Genomic DNA, 17,463 nt, shown 5'->3' on the forward strand with positions numbered 1-17,463 from the left:
TAAGAACTAGTCCTAGGAATTTGATCCAATGATGGCAAAAATGGCATAGGCATAATCAGTAGACACTGTAGTTAACTAAATATGGAAAAAATATTGCATTTTTATTTTTCTGATTGGTCAATTTTTCCATTATATCCTTCTGGCCATGCCATAAATGACCTTTATTGCTATAACTCATAAACCATGTAAGTGATCAACTCCCAATTTGAAAGGCTTTTATACACTGAAGTCCTTGTGAGGTAGGCCAAGTTTGGTTCAAATTGGCCTGTTGGAGGCGCTACAGTACCCAAAAACCTGAGAAATCATAAAAACTCACGCAGCAATCTTGTTATGCAGAATACAGACAAGTAATGGGGCTTGTATGATTCAGATCAATGAGGTCTATAACATTGCAAATACAACTCATAACAAAAAGTGCACTGCCTGACCAGAAATGAACCTTTTAATTCACCAAAATGTCATTGCATTACTGAGATTAATGAGATATCAGTATGATAGTACTTGGGCTCCATCTAGTGGCCAAACACCGAAACTGACTGAAAACAATTGCTCACATGAAACACCACACAAATGCACACAATGCTGATCTCAGCATGTGATTTAGTTCTGTGATCTGAATCATTTTGCCAATACACATTATTTTGATCCTTTTGGGCCTTTAGTGCCTCAGTTGAATTGAATGTTTTGTCACATTGATTTACTTATGCATTTTTTCCAATCAAACAGCTTCTATTCACTTTTGGGTCTAAAGGACCTATTGGGCTTCTTTTTGCCTATTGAGGCCAAGAGGCCAATTTGTTGGTCTAAAAGACCCTTTGGGCTTTTTTGCCTTTTTTTGTGTGAACCCGCCAATCGCCGCTTGCGGCTATATTTCTTCTTATTATTATTATTTTTCAGGCTGTAAAACGCATACTGCAGCCTAGACCGTAAGGCCCAGAAACACCAAACTTGGCAGACAGATGCACCAGAGGTGCAATGAGGGAAACCCAGACAATGACCCACATTGGCCTGATGGTGGCGCTATAGCGCAGCATTTTGCGTTTTGGTCCATATCTCCTACACCGTAGGTCCTAGAAACGAAATTCCACTTCTGATGGATTCTTTGGCTCAAACCAAACAAAAAAGCCTCAAGGACCCTTTAGCTCCGCCCACTTAGATTTCGAGTTAATTTGCATAATGTGCAAAATCACACACATCTTTGAGCGCGAACTAGTCCCTGGATTTTTCACATACATGCACATATGTGGTATCAAACCGTTCAGAAGAGTCTGAACTTTAAAATGTATCCAACAAAAATGCTAATTTCTTCACTACCTAGTCAGTATAAGCCAATCAAATGAGGGGGCGTAAATTCAATAGTAAATTTTGCGCATATGGAGCTCTAACTTAAGAAAACTTGCATGTAATGAGATGGCACTTCACAGACAGCTTCCCTGTGAGGGTCTGGGGCAGCTCGCAGAGGTTGCCATACCTCACCTGCTAGGGGGCGCTATAACATGCAAAAATTTGCCCCATGCACTCAGATTGGCCGATCCACATGAAACTTGACAGACATCATCTATGGGCCTCTGGGAACCAGGTCCTAAAGCAGACATGCCATACTTCCAAAATGGCTGACGTAATCGGCCAATCAGTGATCGGCACGCGTTTGACAGGCTTACCATTGGTCAATCTGCACGAAACCTCTTGGGTGTGGACAAGTGCACGCCCCCTATGACATAATCCAGCCGGGTGTCGATTGGCCACTGGGGGGCGCTATTGCAAAAAAAGCAAGTGTCTCCCCTACATAATTCCACTTGGGAACATGCAATTGGACTCTTTTGATTCCTTGCAGTAGTGCGAACAACTTTCCCATTACATGTCCTATTAAAAAATGCACAGTTTATTTACAGTTAATAATAGTTTGAAATCATCACTTTTCATACTGCTCCTAGGATTTTCATACTATCATGTCAAGCAAAGTCTTATAATACTCTACAGAGTGTGAAATCAAAAAACAATCCAAAGATTTTGGATTTGAGGACACTTATACCTGCTAAATATTTTTTTAATGGACAGCATCAATACATATAATATTCATATTCTTAAAGCTCTTTCATATTTTATCCAATTCTGACCAAAATGCACAAGCCCATTCAGAATCCCATCCTGAACAAATTTGTCAAGTTTCATCTAAATCGGTTATCGTATGGCTCTACAGTGCAGTATTATATACAATGCATAAAAATGCATGTAAAGTCCCTCTGTCACCTTCTCCTTCTCACACGCACGCAAGCTGAAACTCACACTCTCAGTCTCTCTCACACTCACCCACATTCCCCCTCCCATCTCTGTGCCCTAAGTAAACATTGCTCTGGCTACCTAGATCTCTCTGTGTCTATTAACCAGGCACACACACATACAGGCGCAAGCAGGCCTTCCTATAGCATTCACAATGACACTTCCCTAGCCATACCCACCCATATCTCAGTGACTAACACATGCTCATACAAACTGACATTTGGCTTCTTTTTTGTCTCTCTCTCACACAAACACACAGACACACACACCTTTATACCTATATGTATGTATAGTTTCTATGTATACTTATGTATGTATGTATTAGTATATGTTGTCATAGTTTGAGTACATACACTACCACACACACACACACACACTTCTACCTAAATGTATGTATAGTTTGTATGCATATCTGTCCAGTCATAACAGTCATGTCAGTCCAGTCATGTCAGTCATTTCAGTCCAGTCATATCAGTCATGTCAGTCCAGTCATGTCAGACATAAGTCATGTCAGTCATATCAGTCGTCATTACAGTCATGCCAGTCATGTCACTCATTCCAGTTATGTCAGTCATATCAGTCATATTACTTTTGTTCATCATGCCAATGATGTCATTTCAGTCATATCAGTTATGTCAGTCATGCCAGTCATGTCAGTCATGTAATGCCAGGCTTTGCAGACTACATTCATACTTTGAATACACGGGCAGTCATGTTAGGCGTGCAAGGTGTGCAAGGAGTGAATTAACAAAGCATAGTCTCTGGCACCCTCAATCTCTCTCTGTCTGTAATATACAGGCCCAATCATGTATAGACACATGCAGGCCTTCCTATATTGTTCACATAGATGCAGCCCTAGCCAGATGTGCTATTTCTGTGTCTCCCTTTCTGACACACGCAGATGTCATCACACACTATCTGTAGAGCACACACTGGCCAAACCCAAACAGCTTCTTTTCACTTTTAGGTCTAAAGGACCTTTTGGGCTTCCTTTTGCCTATTGAGGCCAAAATATGCCTATTTGTGTGTGAACCCGCCAATCGCCGCTTGCGGCTATATTTAGGGGTCCAAGCACCAGCGGTGCTGGAACCCTATTGTTTTTGTTCCGATTATTATTATTATTATTATTAGGGGTCCAAGCACTGAAGGTGCTGGAACCCTATTGTAATTGTTCCGATTATTATTATTATTCTTCTTTTTCTGCCCTAAAACGCGTTGTGCAGACCAAACCGTAACACCTACAGACTTCTCCTTTGGCCAACTTGTAGTACTCCTCTCCGCTACTCAGGCGCAACACGCCAGCCCGATCCGACCATAGGTGGCGCTATAGAGCGCAAAAAATTGTCACGCCTACACCGTATGTCATAAACAAAAAATTCCAATTGCATCTGATCAGTCATCTTCCATTCTACAAAAAATACATTTGAACCCATAAGCTCCGCCCCTTACATGTCGAGCTAATTTGCATAATATGCAAATTTGCACACATTTTTGAGCGCGTACTAGTCCCTGGATTTTTCACATACATGCACATATGTGGTATCAAAACGTTCAGAAGAGTCTGAACTTTAAAAGTTATGGAGCCAAAGTGCACATTTCTGCACATGGGCGTGGCCACATGCATCACAAGTCAAGCGTCGAAAATTCCTTCGCCAAAAATCCACATATTCTGCTGTATCTCAGGCATACTTTCATGTATTCACTCCAAATTTCACACACATGTACCTATTGGGTGTCTAGACCTGCACATGCATTTTGGCAGACATGCACACCTAGGTGGCGCTATAACGGCCAAAAAACTCTCCTGCCCACACCGATTGGCCAAATAACTCCAAACTTGGTACGCATCATCTATATGCACCTATGACACAGGTCCTTGATCTGCACCATCATATGTCCAATATGGCCGCCGCTATCGACCAATCAGCTTTCAGTACACCTTTCACAAGCTTTTCATATGCCAATTTTTTTTCTGCCTTAAAACGCGTTGTGCAGCCTAAACCGTAAGACCTACAGACTTCTCCTTTGGCCAACTTGTAGTACTCCTCTCCGCTACTCAGGCGCAACGCGCCAGCCCGATCCGACCATAGGTGGCGCTATAGCGCACAAAAACGCATGAAAAAATTTTAACTGGTGTTTCTCCTAAACCGTATGTCCTAGAGACAAAATGTAAACTTCACCTGATCAGGCATGTGCTCATCTAAAAAAAGTTCCATTGAAGCCATATGCTCCGCCCCTTACATGTCGAGCTAATTTGCATAATATGCAAATTTGCACAAATTTTTGAGCGCGTACTAGTCCCTGGATTTTTCACATACATGCACATATGTGGTATCCAGGCGCTCACAAGAGTCTGAACTTTAATTGTTATGGAGCCAAAGTGCACATTTCTGCACATGGGCGTGGCCACATGCATCACAAGTCAAGCGTAGAAAATTCCTTCGCCAAAAATCCACATATTCTGCTGTATCTCAGGCATACTTTCATGTATTCACTCCAAATTTCACACACATGTACCTATTGGGTGTCTAGACCGGCACATACATTTTGGAAGACATGCACACCTAGGTGGCGCTATAACGGCCAAAAAACTCTCCTGCCCACACCGATTGGCCAAATAACTCCAAACTTGGTACGCATCATCTATATGCACCTATGACACAGGTCCTTGACCTGCACCATCATATGTCCAATATGGCCGCCGCTATCGACCAATCAGCTTTCAGTACACCTTTCACAAGCTTTTCATATGCCAATTTTTTTTCTGCCTTAAAACGCGTTGTGCAGCCCAAACCGTAAGACCTACAGACTTCTCCTTTGGCCAACTTGTAGTACTCCTCTCCGCTACTCAGGTGCAACACGTCAGCACGATCCGCCCATAGGTGGCGCTACAGCGCACACAAACGCATGAAAAAGTTTACACAGGTGTTTCTCCTACACCGTATGTCCTAGAGATAAAATTCAAACTGCATCTGATCAGGCTTGAGCTCATCTAAAAAAAGTTCCATTGAAGCCATATGCTCCGCCCCATACATGTCGAGCTAATTTGCATAATATGCAAATTTGCTCACATTTTTGAGCGCGTACTAGTCCCTGGATTTTTCACATATATGCACATATGTGGTATCCAGGCGCTCACAAGAGTCTGAACTTTAATTGTTATGGAGCCAAAGTGCACATTTCTGCACATGGGCTTGGCCACATGCATCACAAGTCAAGCGTAGAAAATTCCTTCGCCAAAAATCCACATATTCTGCTGTATCTCAGGCATACTTTCATGTATTCACTCCAAATTTCACACACATGTACCTATTGGGTGTCTAGACCGGTACATACATTTTGGCAGACATGCACACCTAGGTGGCGCTATAACGGCCAAAAAACTCTCCTGCCCACACCGATTGGCCAAATAACTCCAAACTTGGTACGCATAATCTATATGCACCTATGACACAGGTCCTTGACCTGCACCATCATATGTCCAATATGGCCGCCGCTATCGACCAATCAGCTTTCAGTTCACATTTCACAAGCTTATCATAAGCCAATCAACATGAAACTCACATATTATGTTCATCTACACACCCTCTAAGACATACTCAAGTATGACGGGAATTGCACCACTAGGTGGCGCTATACTAGAATTTCCTGAATTACCCCTACATCTTTCTTACACATGCACACACATGCAATGGCCTACCTATAGGTTTCATATACACATTGCTTCACCCATACCTACCCAGTGATTACACACACATGCTTACGCATCTCAGGCGTGCCAGATGGTGCCCATACCCTGTGCTTGGACCCCGTAATTGCCGCTTGCGGCTATATTTAGGGTTCACACACGTAGTGTGGGAAACCTATTGTAATTGCTCGAATTTTTCTTTTTTCTTCTTATTATTATTATTTTTCTCCGCATAAAACGCATACTGCAGCCTAGACCGTAAGGCCCAGAGACACCAAACTTGGCAGAATGGTGTAGTCTCTTTGCGAGACCGTGCTAAAGTACAGAGACCCACATTGGCCTGATGGTGGCGCTATAGCGCACCATTTTGCGTTTTGGTCCATATCTCCCAAACCGTAGGGCCTAGAAACAAAATTCCACTTCTGATGGATTCCTTGGTTCAAGCCAAACAAAAAAGCCTCAAGAACCATTAAGCTCCGCCTACTTAGATTTTTAGCTAATTTGCATAATATGCAAAACCTACTTTTTTATACTAGTCCCTGGTTTTTCATCCGATCACCACAAGCTTGGTATCAAAATGTTCAGAAGAATCTCATTATCAATATTCCTGGAAAAAATTGTGACATTTGCATACAGTGTCGTTGTGACATGTCAATCAATAGCTCTGGGGCGTGGCCAAATTTACTTAAACAGCTATATCTCAGCAACGCTTTGACGGATCTTCATAAAATTTTAAAAGTTGTTAGGGCACAAGACTCCGAGGTCATAGGTCAAAGCTGGCCACGATTGTCCAATAGGGGGCGCTATAACATGGGAAAAACTGTTTCTCAGAAACCATTAGTCACATCAAGCCAAAACTTTACAGACATCATCAGGGGCCCAAGTGATATCAAGACACACAATGATGACATCATCACTCAAAAAACATGGCCGCCATGAGCCAATTAATTTTTATTTGAATTAATTGGCCATTTGACAGACTTACCATTGGCCAATCAACATGAAACCTCACCACTGTGCATATCTCAGGACTATGTGTCATGCTGTGCAGTTTTAAAACATTTGGACACTAGGTGGCGCTATTTGTGAAAATCATGCATAACTCCTCCAAATTTTCACTTAGGAACATGCAACTTGTTTCTTTTTATTCCTTGCAGTAGACCTGACAACTTTGCAATTACAAGTCCTATTAAAAAATGCATACTTTTGTCACATTCATCAATTGTTTGAAAATAGCTCTTTAAGAACTAGTCCTAGGAATTTGATCCAATGATGGCAAAAATGGCATAGGCATAATCTGTAGACACTGTAGTTAACTACATATGGAAAAAATGTTGCATTTTTATTTGTCTGATTGGTCAATTTTTCCATTATATCCATCTATTGTTTGAAAATAGCTATTTACAAACTAGTCATAGGAATTTGATCCAATTATGGAAAAATTGCTATGAGCATAATCAGTAGACTCTGTAGGTAAAAACTGATTAAAAAATGTTGGATTTTTATTTATCTGATTGGTCCATTTTCCCATTATATCATTGTGGCCATGCCATATATGACCTATATTGCTATAACTCATAAACCATGTATGCAATCAACTCCCAATTTGAAAGGCTTTTATATCCTGAAGTCCTTGTGAGGTATGCCAAGTTTGGTTCAAATTGGCCTGTCGGGGGCGCTACAGTACCCAAAAACCTAAGAAAACATAAAAACTCATGCTGCAATCTTGTTATGCAGAATACAGACAAGTAATTGGTCTTGTATGATCCAGATCAATAAGTTCTATAACATTGCAATTGCATCTTATAACAAAAAGTGCACTGCCTGACCAGAAATGAACCTTTTAATTCACCAAAATGTCATATTGCATTACTGAGATTAATGAGATATCAGTATGGTAGTACTTGGGCTCCATCTAGTGGCCAAACATCGAAACGGACTGAAAACTATTTCTCACATGAAATACCACACAAACACACACACAAAGCTGATCTCAGCATGTGATTTAGTTCTGTGATCTAAATCATTTTGCCAATACAATTTATTTTGAACCTTTTGTGTCTTTACTGCCTCAACTGAATCTCTTTTTTTTAAATAAAGTACACTGCCTGACCAGAAATTAACCTTTAAGTCACCAAAATGTCCTATTTCATTACTGAGATTAATGAGATATCAGTATGGTAGTACTTGGCCTCCATCTAGTGGCCATATTCTGACTGAAAACTATTGCTCACATGAAATACCACACAAACACACACAAAGCTGATCTCAGCATGTGATTTAGTTCTGTGATCTGAATTATTTTGCCAATACACATTATTTTGATCCTTTTGGCCCTTTAGTGCCCCAATTGAACCTTTATTTGCACATTGATTTATTTGTGCATTTTTTCCACTCAAACAGCTTTTTTTCACATTTAGGGTCTAAAGGACCTTTTGGGCCTCTGCCTATTGAGGCCAAGAAGCCTATTCGTGTGTGAACCCGCCAATTGCCGCTTGCGGCTATATTTAGGGTTCACACACACAGTGTGGGAAACCTATTGTTATTGTCGGGTTTTTTCTTTCTTTCTTTCTTATTATTATTATTTTTCTACTGATAAAACGCATACTGCAGCCTAGACCGTAAGGCCCAGGGAGACCAAACTTGGCAGGATGGTGTAGTCTCTTTGCGAGACCGTGCTAAAGCACAGAGACCCACATTGGCCTGATGGTGGCGCTATAGCGCACCATTTTGCGTTTTGGTCGATATCTCCCAAACCGTAGGGCCTAGAAACAAAATTCCACTTCTGATGGATTCCTTGGCTCAAGCCAAACAAAAAAGCCTCAAGAACCATTAAGCTCCGCCTACTTAGATTTTTTGCTAATTTGCATAATATGCAAAACCTACTTTTTTATACTAGTCCCTGGTTTTTCATCGGATCACCACAACCTTGGTGTCAAAATATTCAGGAGAATCTCATTATCAACGTTGCTTAAAAACATTTTGAGATTTGCATACAGTCTGGTTGTCACATGTCAATCAATAGCTCCAAGGCGTGGCCAAATTTACTTAAACAGCCATATCTCAGCAACGCTTTGACGGATCTTCATAAAATTTTAACAGTTGTTAGGGCACATGACTCTGAGGTCACAGGTCAAAGCTGGCCACGATTGTCCAATAGGGGGCGCTATAACATGGGAAAAACTGTTTCTCAGAAACCATTAGTCACATCAAGCCAAAACTTTACAGGCATCATCAGGGGCCCAAGTGATATCAAGTCACACAATGATGACATCATAACTCAAAAAACATGGCCGCCATGAGCCAATTAATTTTTATTTGAAATAATTGGCCATTTGACAGACTTACCATTGGCCAAACAACATGAAACCTCACCACTGTGCACATCTCAGGACTTTGTGTCATGCTGTGCAGTTTTGAAACTATTGGCCACTAGGTGGCGCTATTTGTGAAAATCATGCATAACTCCTCCAAATTTTCACTTAGGAATATGCAACTTGTTAGGGTTCACACACGTAGTGTGGGAAACCTATTGTAATTGCTGAGATTTTTCTTATTATTATTATTATTATTATTATTATTTTTCCCCCTGTAAAACGCATACTGCAGCCTAGACCGTAAGGCCCAGAAAGACCAAACTTGCCAGCAAGGTGCAGCAGGTGTGCAATGAGAGAAATAGAGACAGGGACCCACATTGGCCTGATGGTGGCGCTATAGCGCACCATTTTGCGTTTTGGTCCATATCTCCCAAACCGTAGGGCCTAGAAACAAAATTCCACTTCTGATGGATTCCTTGGCTCAAGCCAAACAAAAAAGCCTCAAGAACCATTAAGCTCCGCCTACTTAGATTTTTTGCTAATTTGCATAATATGCAAAACCTACTTTTTTATACTAGTCCCTGGTTTTTCATCGGATCACCACAACCTTGGTGTCAAAATATTCAGGAGAATCTCATTATCAACGTTGCTTAAAAACATTTTGAGATTTGCATACAGTCTGGTTGTCACATGTCAATCAATAGCTCCAAGGCGTGGCCAAATTTACTTAAACAGCCATATCTCAGCAACGCTTTGACGGATCTTCATAAAATTTTAACAGTTGTTAGGGCACATGACTCCGAGGTCATAGGTCAAAGCTGGCCACGATTGTCCAATAGGGGGCGCTATAACATGGGAAAAACTGTATTTCAGAAACCATTAGTCACATCAAGCCAAAACTTTACAGGCATCATCAGGGGCCCAAGTGATATCAAGACACACAATGATGACATCATCACTCAAAAAACATGGCCGCCATGAGCCAATTAATTTTTATTTTAAATAATTGGCCATTTGACAGACTTACCATTGGCCAAACAACATGAAACCTCACCACTGTGCATATCTCAGGACTTTGTGTCATGCTGTGCAGTTTTGAAACATTTGGCCACTAGGTGGCGCTATTTGTGAAAATCATGCATAACTCCTCCAAATTTTCACTTAGGAACATGCAACTTGTTTCTTTTTATTCCTTGCAGTAGACCTGACAACTTTGCAATTACAAGTCCTATTAAAAAATGCATACTTTTGTCACATTTATCAATTGTTTGAAAATAGCTATTTACAAACTAGTCGTAGAAATTTGATCCAATTATGGCAAAATTGCTATAAGCATAATCAGTAGACTCTGTAGGTAAAAAGTGACTAAAAAAATTTTGGATTTTTATTTTTCTGATTGGTCCATTTTCCAATTATATCATTGTGGCCATGCCATATATGACCTATATTGCTATAACTCATAAACCATGTATGCAATCAACTCCCAATTTAAAAGGCTTTTATATCCTGAAGTCCTTGTGAGGTATGCCAAGTTTGGTTCAAATTGGCCTGTCGGGGGCGCTACAGTACCCAAAAACCTAAGAAAACATAAAAACTCATGCTGCAATCTTGTTATGCAGAATACAGACAAGTAATTGGTCTTGTATGATCCAGATCAATAAGTTCTATAACATTGCAATTGCATCTTATAACAAAAAGTGCACTGCCTGACCAGAAATGAACCTTTTAATTCACCAAAAAATGTCATTGCATTACTGAGATTAATGAGATATCAGTATCATAGTACTTGGGCTCCATCTAGTGGCCAAACACCGGAACAGACTGAAAACTATTGCTCACATGAAACACCACACAAACACACACAAAGCTGATCTCAGCATGTGATTTAGTTCTGTGATCTGACTCAATTTCCCAATACACATTATTTTGATCCTTTTGGGCCTTTAGTGCCCCAATTGAACATTTTTTTGCACATTGATTTATTTGTGCATTTTTTCCACTCAAACAGCTTCTTTTGGGTCTAAAGGACCTATTGGGTCTATTGCCTATTGAAGCCAAGTGGCCTATTCGTGTGTGAACCCGCCAATTGCCGCTTGCGGCTATATTTATTATTATTATTCTTTTTCTCCGCTAAAACGCGTTGTACAGCCTAAACCGTAAGACCTACAGACTTCTCCTTTGGCCAACTTGTAGTACTCCTCTCCGCTACTCAGGCGCAACACGCCAGCCCAATCCGACCATAGGTGGCGCTATAGCGCACACAAACGCATGAAAAAGTTTAAACAGGTGTTTCTCCTAAACCGTATGTCCTAGAGATAAAATTCAAACTGCATCTGATCAGGCATGTGCTCATCTAAAAAAAGTTCCATTGAAGCCATATGCTCCGCCCCTTACATGTCGAGCTAATTTGCATAATATGCAAATACGCACACATTTTTGAGCGCGTACTAGTCCCTGGATTTTTCACATACATGCACATATGTGGTATCCATGCGTTCAGAAGAGTCTGAACTTTAATTGTTATGGAGCCAAAGTGCACATTTCTGCACATGGGCGTGGCCACATGCATCAGAAGTCAAGCGTAGAAAATTCCTTCGCCAAAAATCCACATATTCTGCTGTATCTCAGGCATACTTTCATGTATTCACTCCAAATTTCACACACATGTACCTATTGGGTGTCTAGACCGGCACATACATTTTGGCAGACATGCACACCTAGGTGGCGCTATAACGGCCAAAAAACTCTCCTGCCAACACCGATTGGCCAAATAACTCCAAACTTGGTACGCATCATCTATATGCACCTATGACACAGGTCCTTGACCTGCACCATCATATGTCCAATATGGCCGCCGCTATCGACCAATCAGCTTTCAGTACACCTTTCACAAGCTTATCATATGTCAATTAACATGAAACTCACATATTATGTTCATCTACACACCCTCTAATACATATCAAAGTATGACGGGAATTGCACCACTAGGTGGCGCTATACTAGAAATTCCTGAATTACTCCTACATGCTTTCATGTAGAAGGACAATCATGATCTCATATGATTCTATGCAAAATCACTAACAACTTTGTAATTGCAAGTGCTTTGCAAAAAAGTACAGATTTTTGTGTATAATCCAATACATATAATTTACACTTTTCATACTAGTCCTAGGATTTTCACTCCATCACCTCAAATCACATATTATAATATCCAGCAGCATGTGAAATACAAAACTGGTGGAACAAATTCTAAGATTCTTGCAATTTAATATTTTTCATATGCATCACAATGGTACCGTCATGACATATGAACTGCATATTTCAAAAACTCCCCTATATAATGTCTGATTGTTATGAAAATGGACAGACACATTCAGAAGACCACTGAGGTGATATCTGCCAAGTTTGTGCCAAATCCATCCACAAATGGTTGTACTGTGAATATTTTCATTTTCTATGCTGAACATGCATGCAGATCAAAGGTCATTCTTTTCCTCAAATGAGTTAGAGTTGAGCCTGTAATCCAGTCAGACCCATTAGCTCAATGGGTAGAGCAATGTGCTCCCAGCCACAATGCACGTGGACAGCGGGGGTTCGAATCCCACGTTGGGCAGTATTCCACCATAAGTTTAAAAAGCTGCCATTTAGATTCTGTTTTTTGAGCAGGTACTTCATTCACGAACGTGCTTCATATACTTTCATGTACATTTCATAAAGCCTTACATAATGTTGTGCCAGTGGGTGCAAAATCTTGCCAAACCTCAGCTTGGACCCCGTAATTGCCGCTTGCGGCTATATTTAGGGGTCCAAGCACCAGCGGTGCTGGAACCCTATTGGTTTTGTTCTGATTATTATTATTATTATTAGGGTTCACACACACATAGTGTGGGAACCCTATTGTAATTGCTGGTATTTTTCTTATTTTTCTTATTCTTTGTCCCATTTTTTGACCTAAAACGCATTGTGCAGCCTAGACCGTAATGCCTAGAAACCCCAAACTTGGCAAAAAGGTTCAGTTAACTCCAAGGACCAGATTCCCATACAGGGACCCAAATTGGCCTGATGGTGGCGCTATAGCAGACCACATTGACTTTTTGTCCATATCTCCTACACCGTAGGTCCTAGAACCAAAATTCCAGTTCCTATACATTCCTTGACTAAATTCAATAGGACAATTAATATACAACCATTAAGCTCCGCCCACTTAGATTTCGAGTTAATTTGCATAATGTGCAAAATCACACACATTTTTGAGCGCGAACTAGTCCCTGGATTTTTCACAGACATGCACATATGTGGTATCAAAACGTTCAGAAGAGTCTGAACTTTAAAATGTATCCAACAAAAATGCTAATTTCTTCACTACCTAGTCAGTATAAGCCAATCAAATGAGGGGGCGTAAATTCAATAGTAAATTTTGCACATATGGAGCTCTAACTTAAGAAAACTTGCATGTAATGAGATGGCACTTCACAAGCAGCTTCCCTGTGAGGGTCTGGGGCAGCTCGCAGAGGTTGCCATACCTCACCTGCTAGGGGGCGCTATAACATGCAAAAATTTGCCCCATGCACTCAGATTGGCTGATCCACATGAAACTTGGCATACATCATCTATGGGCCTCTGGGAACCAGGTCCTAAAGCAGACATGCCATACTTCCAAAATGGCTGACGTAATCGGCCAATCAGTGATCGGCACGCGTTTGACAGGCTTACCATTGGTCGATTTGCACGAAACATCTTGGGTGTGGACAAGTGCACACCCCCTATGACATAATCCAGCCGGGTGTCGATTGGCCACTGGGGGGCGCTATTGCAAAAAAAGCAAGTATATCCCCTACATAATTCCACTTGGGAACATGCAATTGGACTCTTTTGATTCCTTGCAGTAATGCGAACAACTTTCCCATTACATGTCCTATTAAAAAATGCACAGTTTATTTACAGTTAATAATAGTTTGAAATCATCACTTTTCATACTGCTCCTAGGATTTTCATACTATCATGTCAAGCAAAGTCTTATAATACTCTACAGAGTGTGAAATCAAAAAACAATCCAAAGATTTTGGATTTGAGGACACTTATACCTGCTAAATATTTTTTTAATGGACAGCATCGATACATACAATATTCATATTCTTAAAGCTCTTTCATATCTTATCCAATTCTGACCAAAATGCACAAGCCCATTCAGAATCCCATCCTGAACAAATTTGTCAAGTTTCATCTAAATCGGTTATCGTATGGCTCTACAGTGCAGTATTATACACAATGCATAAAAATGCATGTAAAGTCCCTCTGTCACCTTCTCCTTCTCACACGCACGCAAGCTGAAACTCACACACTCAGTCTCTCTCACACTCTCACCCACATTCCCCCTCCCATCTCTGTGCCCTAAGTAAGTATAGTTTCTATGTATACTTATGTATGTATGTATTAGTATATGTTGTCATAGTTTGAGTACATACACTACCACACACACACACACACACACACACACACTTCTACCTAAATGTATGTAAAGTTTGTATGCATATCTATAGTATATGTATAGTATATGTCAGTCATGCCAGTGATGCCAGTTACATTAGTCATGTCAGTCATGCCAGTCATGTAAGTCATGTCATGCCAATCATTTCAGTCCAGTCATATCAGTCCAGTCATATCAGTCATGTCAGTCAAATCATCAAATCATTACAGTCATGCCAGTTATGTCAGTCATGCCAGTCATGTCAGTCATGTAATGCCAGGCTTTGCAGACTACATTCATACTTTGAATACACGGGCAGTCATGTTAGGCGTGCTAGGTGTACGAGGAGTGGAATAACAAAACATAGTCTCTGGCTCCCTCAATCTCTCTCTGTCAGTAATATACAGGCCCAATCATGTATAGACAAGTGCAGGCCTTCCCATACTGTTCACATAGATGCAGCCCTAGCCAGATGTGCTATTTCTGTGTCTCCCTTTCTGACACACGCAGATGTCATCACACTCTATCTGTAGAGCACACACTGGCCAAACCCAAACAGCTTCTTTTCACTTTTAGGTCTAAAGGACCTTTTGGGCTTCCTTTTGCCTATTGAGGCCAAAATGCCTATTGGTGTGTGAACCCGCCAATCGCCGCTTGTTAGGGTTCACACACATAGTGTGGGAACCCTATTGTAATTGTTAGGATTTTTCTTTCTTATTATTCTTTGTCCCATTTTTTGACCTAAAACATATTGTGCAGCCTAGACCGTAATGCCTAGAAACCCCAAACTTGGCAAAAAGGTTCAGTTAACTCCAAGGACCAGATTCCCATACAGGGACCCAAATTGGCCTGATGGTGGCGCTATAGCGGACCATATTGACGTTTTGTCCATATCTCCTACACCGTAGGTCCTAGAACCAAAATTCCAGTTCCTATACATTCCTTGATTAAATTCAATAGGACAATTAATATACAACCATTAAGCTCCGCCCACTTAGATTTCGAGTTAATTTGCATAATGTGCAAAATCACACACATCTTTGAGCGCGAACTAGTCCCTGGATTTTTCACATACATGCACATATGTGGTATCAAAACGTTCAGAAGAGTCTGAACTTTAAAATGTATCCAACAAAAATGCTAATTTCTTCACTACCTAGTCAGTATAAGCCAATCAAATGAGGGGGCGTAAATTCAATAGTAAATTTTGCGCATATGGAGCTCTAACTTAAGAAAACTTGCATGTAATGAGATGGCACTTCACAGACAGCTTCCCTGTGAGGGTCTGGGGCAGCTCGCAGAGGTTGCCATACCTCACCTGCTAGGGGGCGCTATAACATGCAAAAATTTGCCCCATGCACTCAGATTGGCCGATCCACATGAAACTTGGCAGACATCATCTATGGGCTTCTGGAAACCAGGTCCTAAAGCAGACATGCCATACTTCCAAAATGGCTGACGTAATCGGCCAATCAGTGATCGGCACGCGTTTGACAGGCTTACAATTGGTCGATCTGCACGAAACCTCTTGGGTGTGGACAAGTGCACACCCCCTATGACATAATCCAGCCGGGTGTCGATTGGCCACTGGGGGGCGCTATTGCAAAAAAAGCAAGTGTATCCCCTACATAATTCCACTTGGGAACATGCAATTGGAATCTTTTGATTCCTTGCAGTAGTGCGAACAACTTTCCCATTACATGTCCTATTAAAAAATGCACAGTTTATTTAAAGTTAATAATAGTTTGAAATCATCACTTTTCATACTCCTCCTAGGATTTTCATACTATCATGTCAAGCAAAGTCTTATAATACTCTACAGAGTGTGAAATCAAAAAACAATCCAAAGATTTTGGATTTGAGGACACTTATACCTGCTAAATATTTTTTTAATGGACAGCATCAATACATATAATATTCATATTCTTAAAGCTCTTTCATATTTTACCCAATTCTGACCAAAATGCACAAGCCCATTCAGAATCCCATCCTGAACAAATTTGTCAAGTTTCATCTAAATCGGTTATCGTATGGCTCTACAGTGCAGTATTATATACAATGCATAAGAATGCATGTAAAGTCCCTCTGTCACCTTCTCCTTCTCACACGCACGCAATCTGAAACTCACACACTCAGTCTCTCTCACACTATCACCCACATTCCCCCTCCCATCTCTGTGCCCTAAGTAAACATTGCTCTGGCTACCTAGATCTCTGTGTCTATTAACCAGGCACACACACATACAGGCGCAAGCAGGCCTTCCTATAGCATTCACAATGACACTTCCCTAGCCATACCCACCCATATCTCAGTGACTAACACATGCTCATACAAACTGATATTTGGCTTGTTTTTTGTCTCTCTCTCACACAAACACACACACACACACACCTTTATACCTACATGTATGTATAGTTTCTATGTATGCTTATGTATGTATGTATTAGTATGTTGTCATAGTTTGAGTACATACACTACCACACACACACACTTCTACCTAAATGTATGTATAGTTTGTATGCATATCTGTCCAGTCATAACAGTCATGTCAGTCCAGTCATGTCTGTCATTTCATTCCAGTCATATCAGTCATGTCAGTCATAAATCATGTCAGTCATATCAGTCATGTCATTACAGTCATGCCAGTCATGTCACTCATTCCAGTTATGTCAGTCATATCAGTCATATTACTTTTGTTCATCATGCCAGTG

This window comes from Brachyhypopomus gauderio, chromosome 7 (genome assembly GCF_052324685.1).
Source record: "Brachyhypopomus gauderio isolate BG-103 chromosome 7, BGAUD_0.2, whole genome shotgun sequence".
NCBI lineage: Eukaryota > Metazoa > Chordata > Actinopteri > Gymnotiformes > Hypopomidae > Brachyhypopomus > Brachyhypopomus gauderio.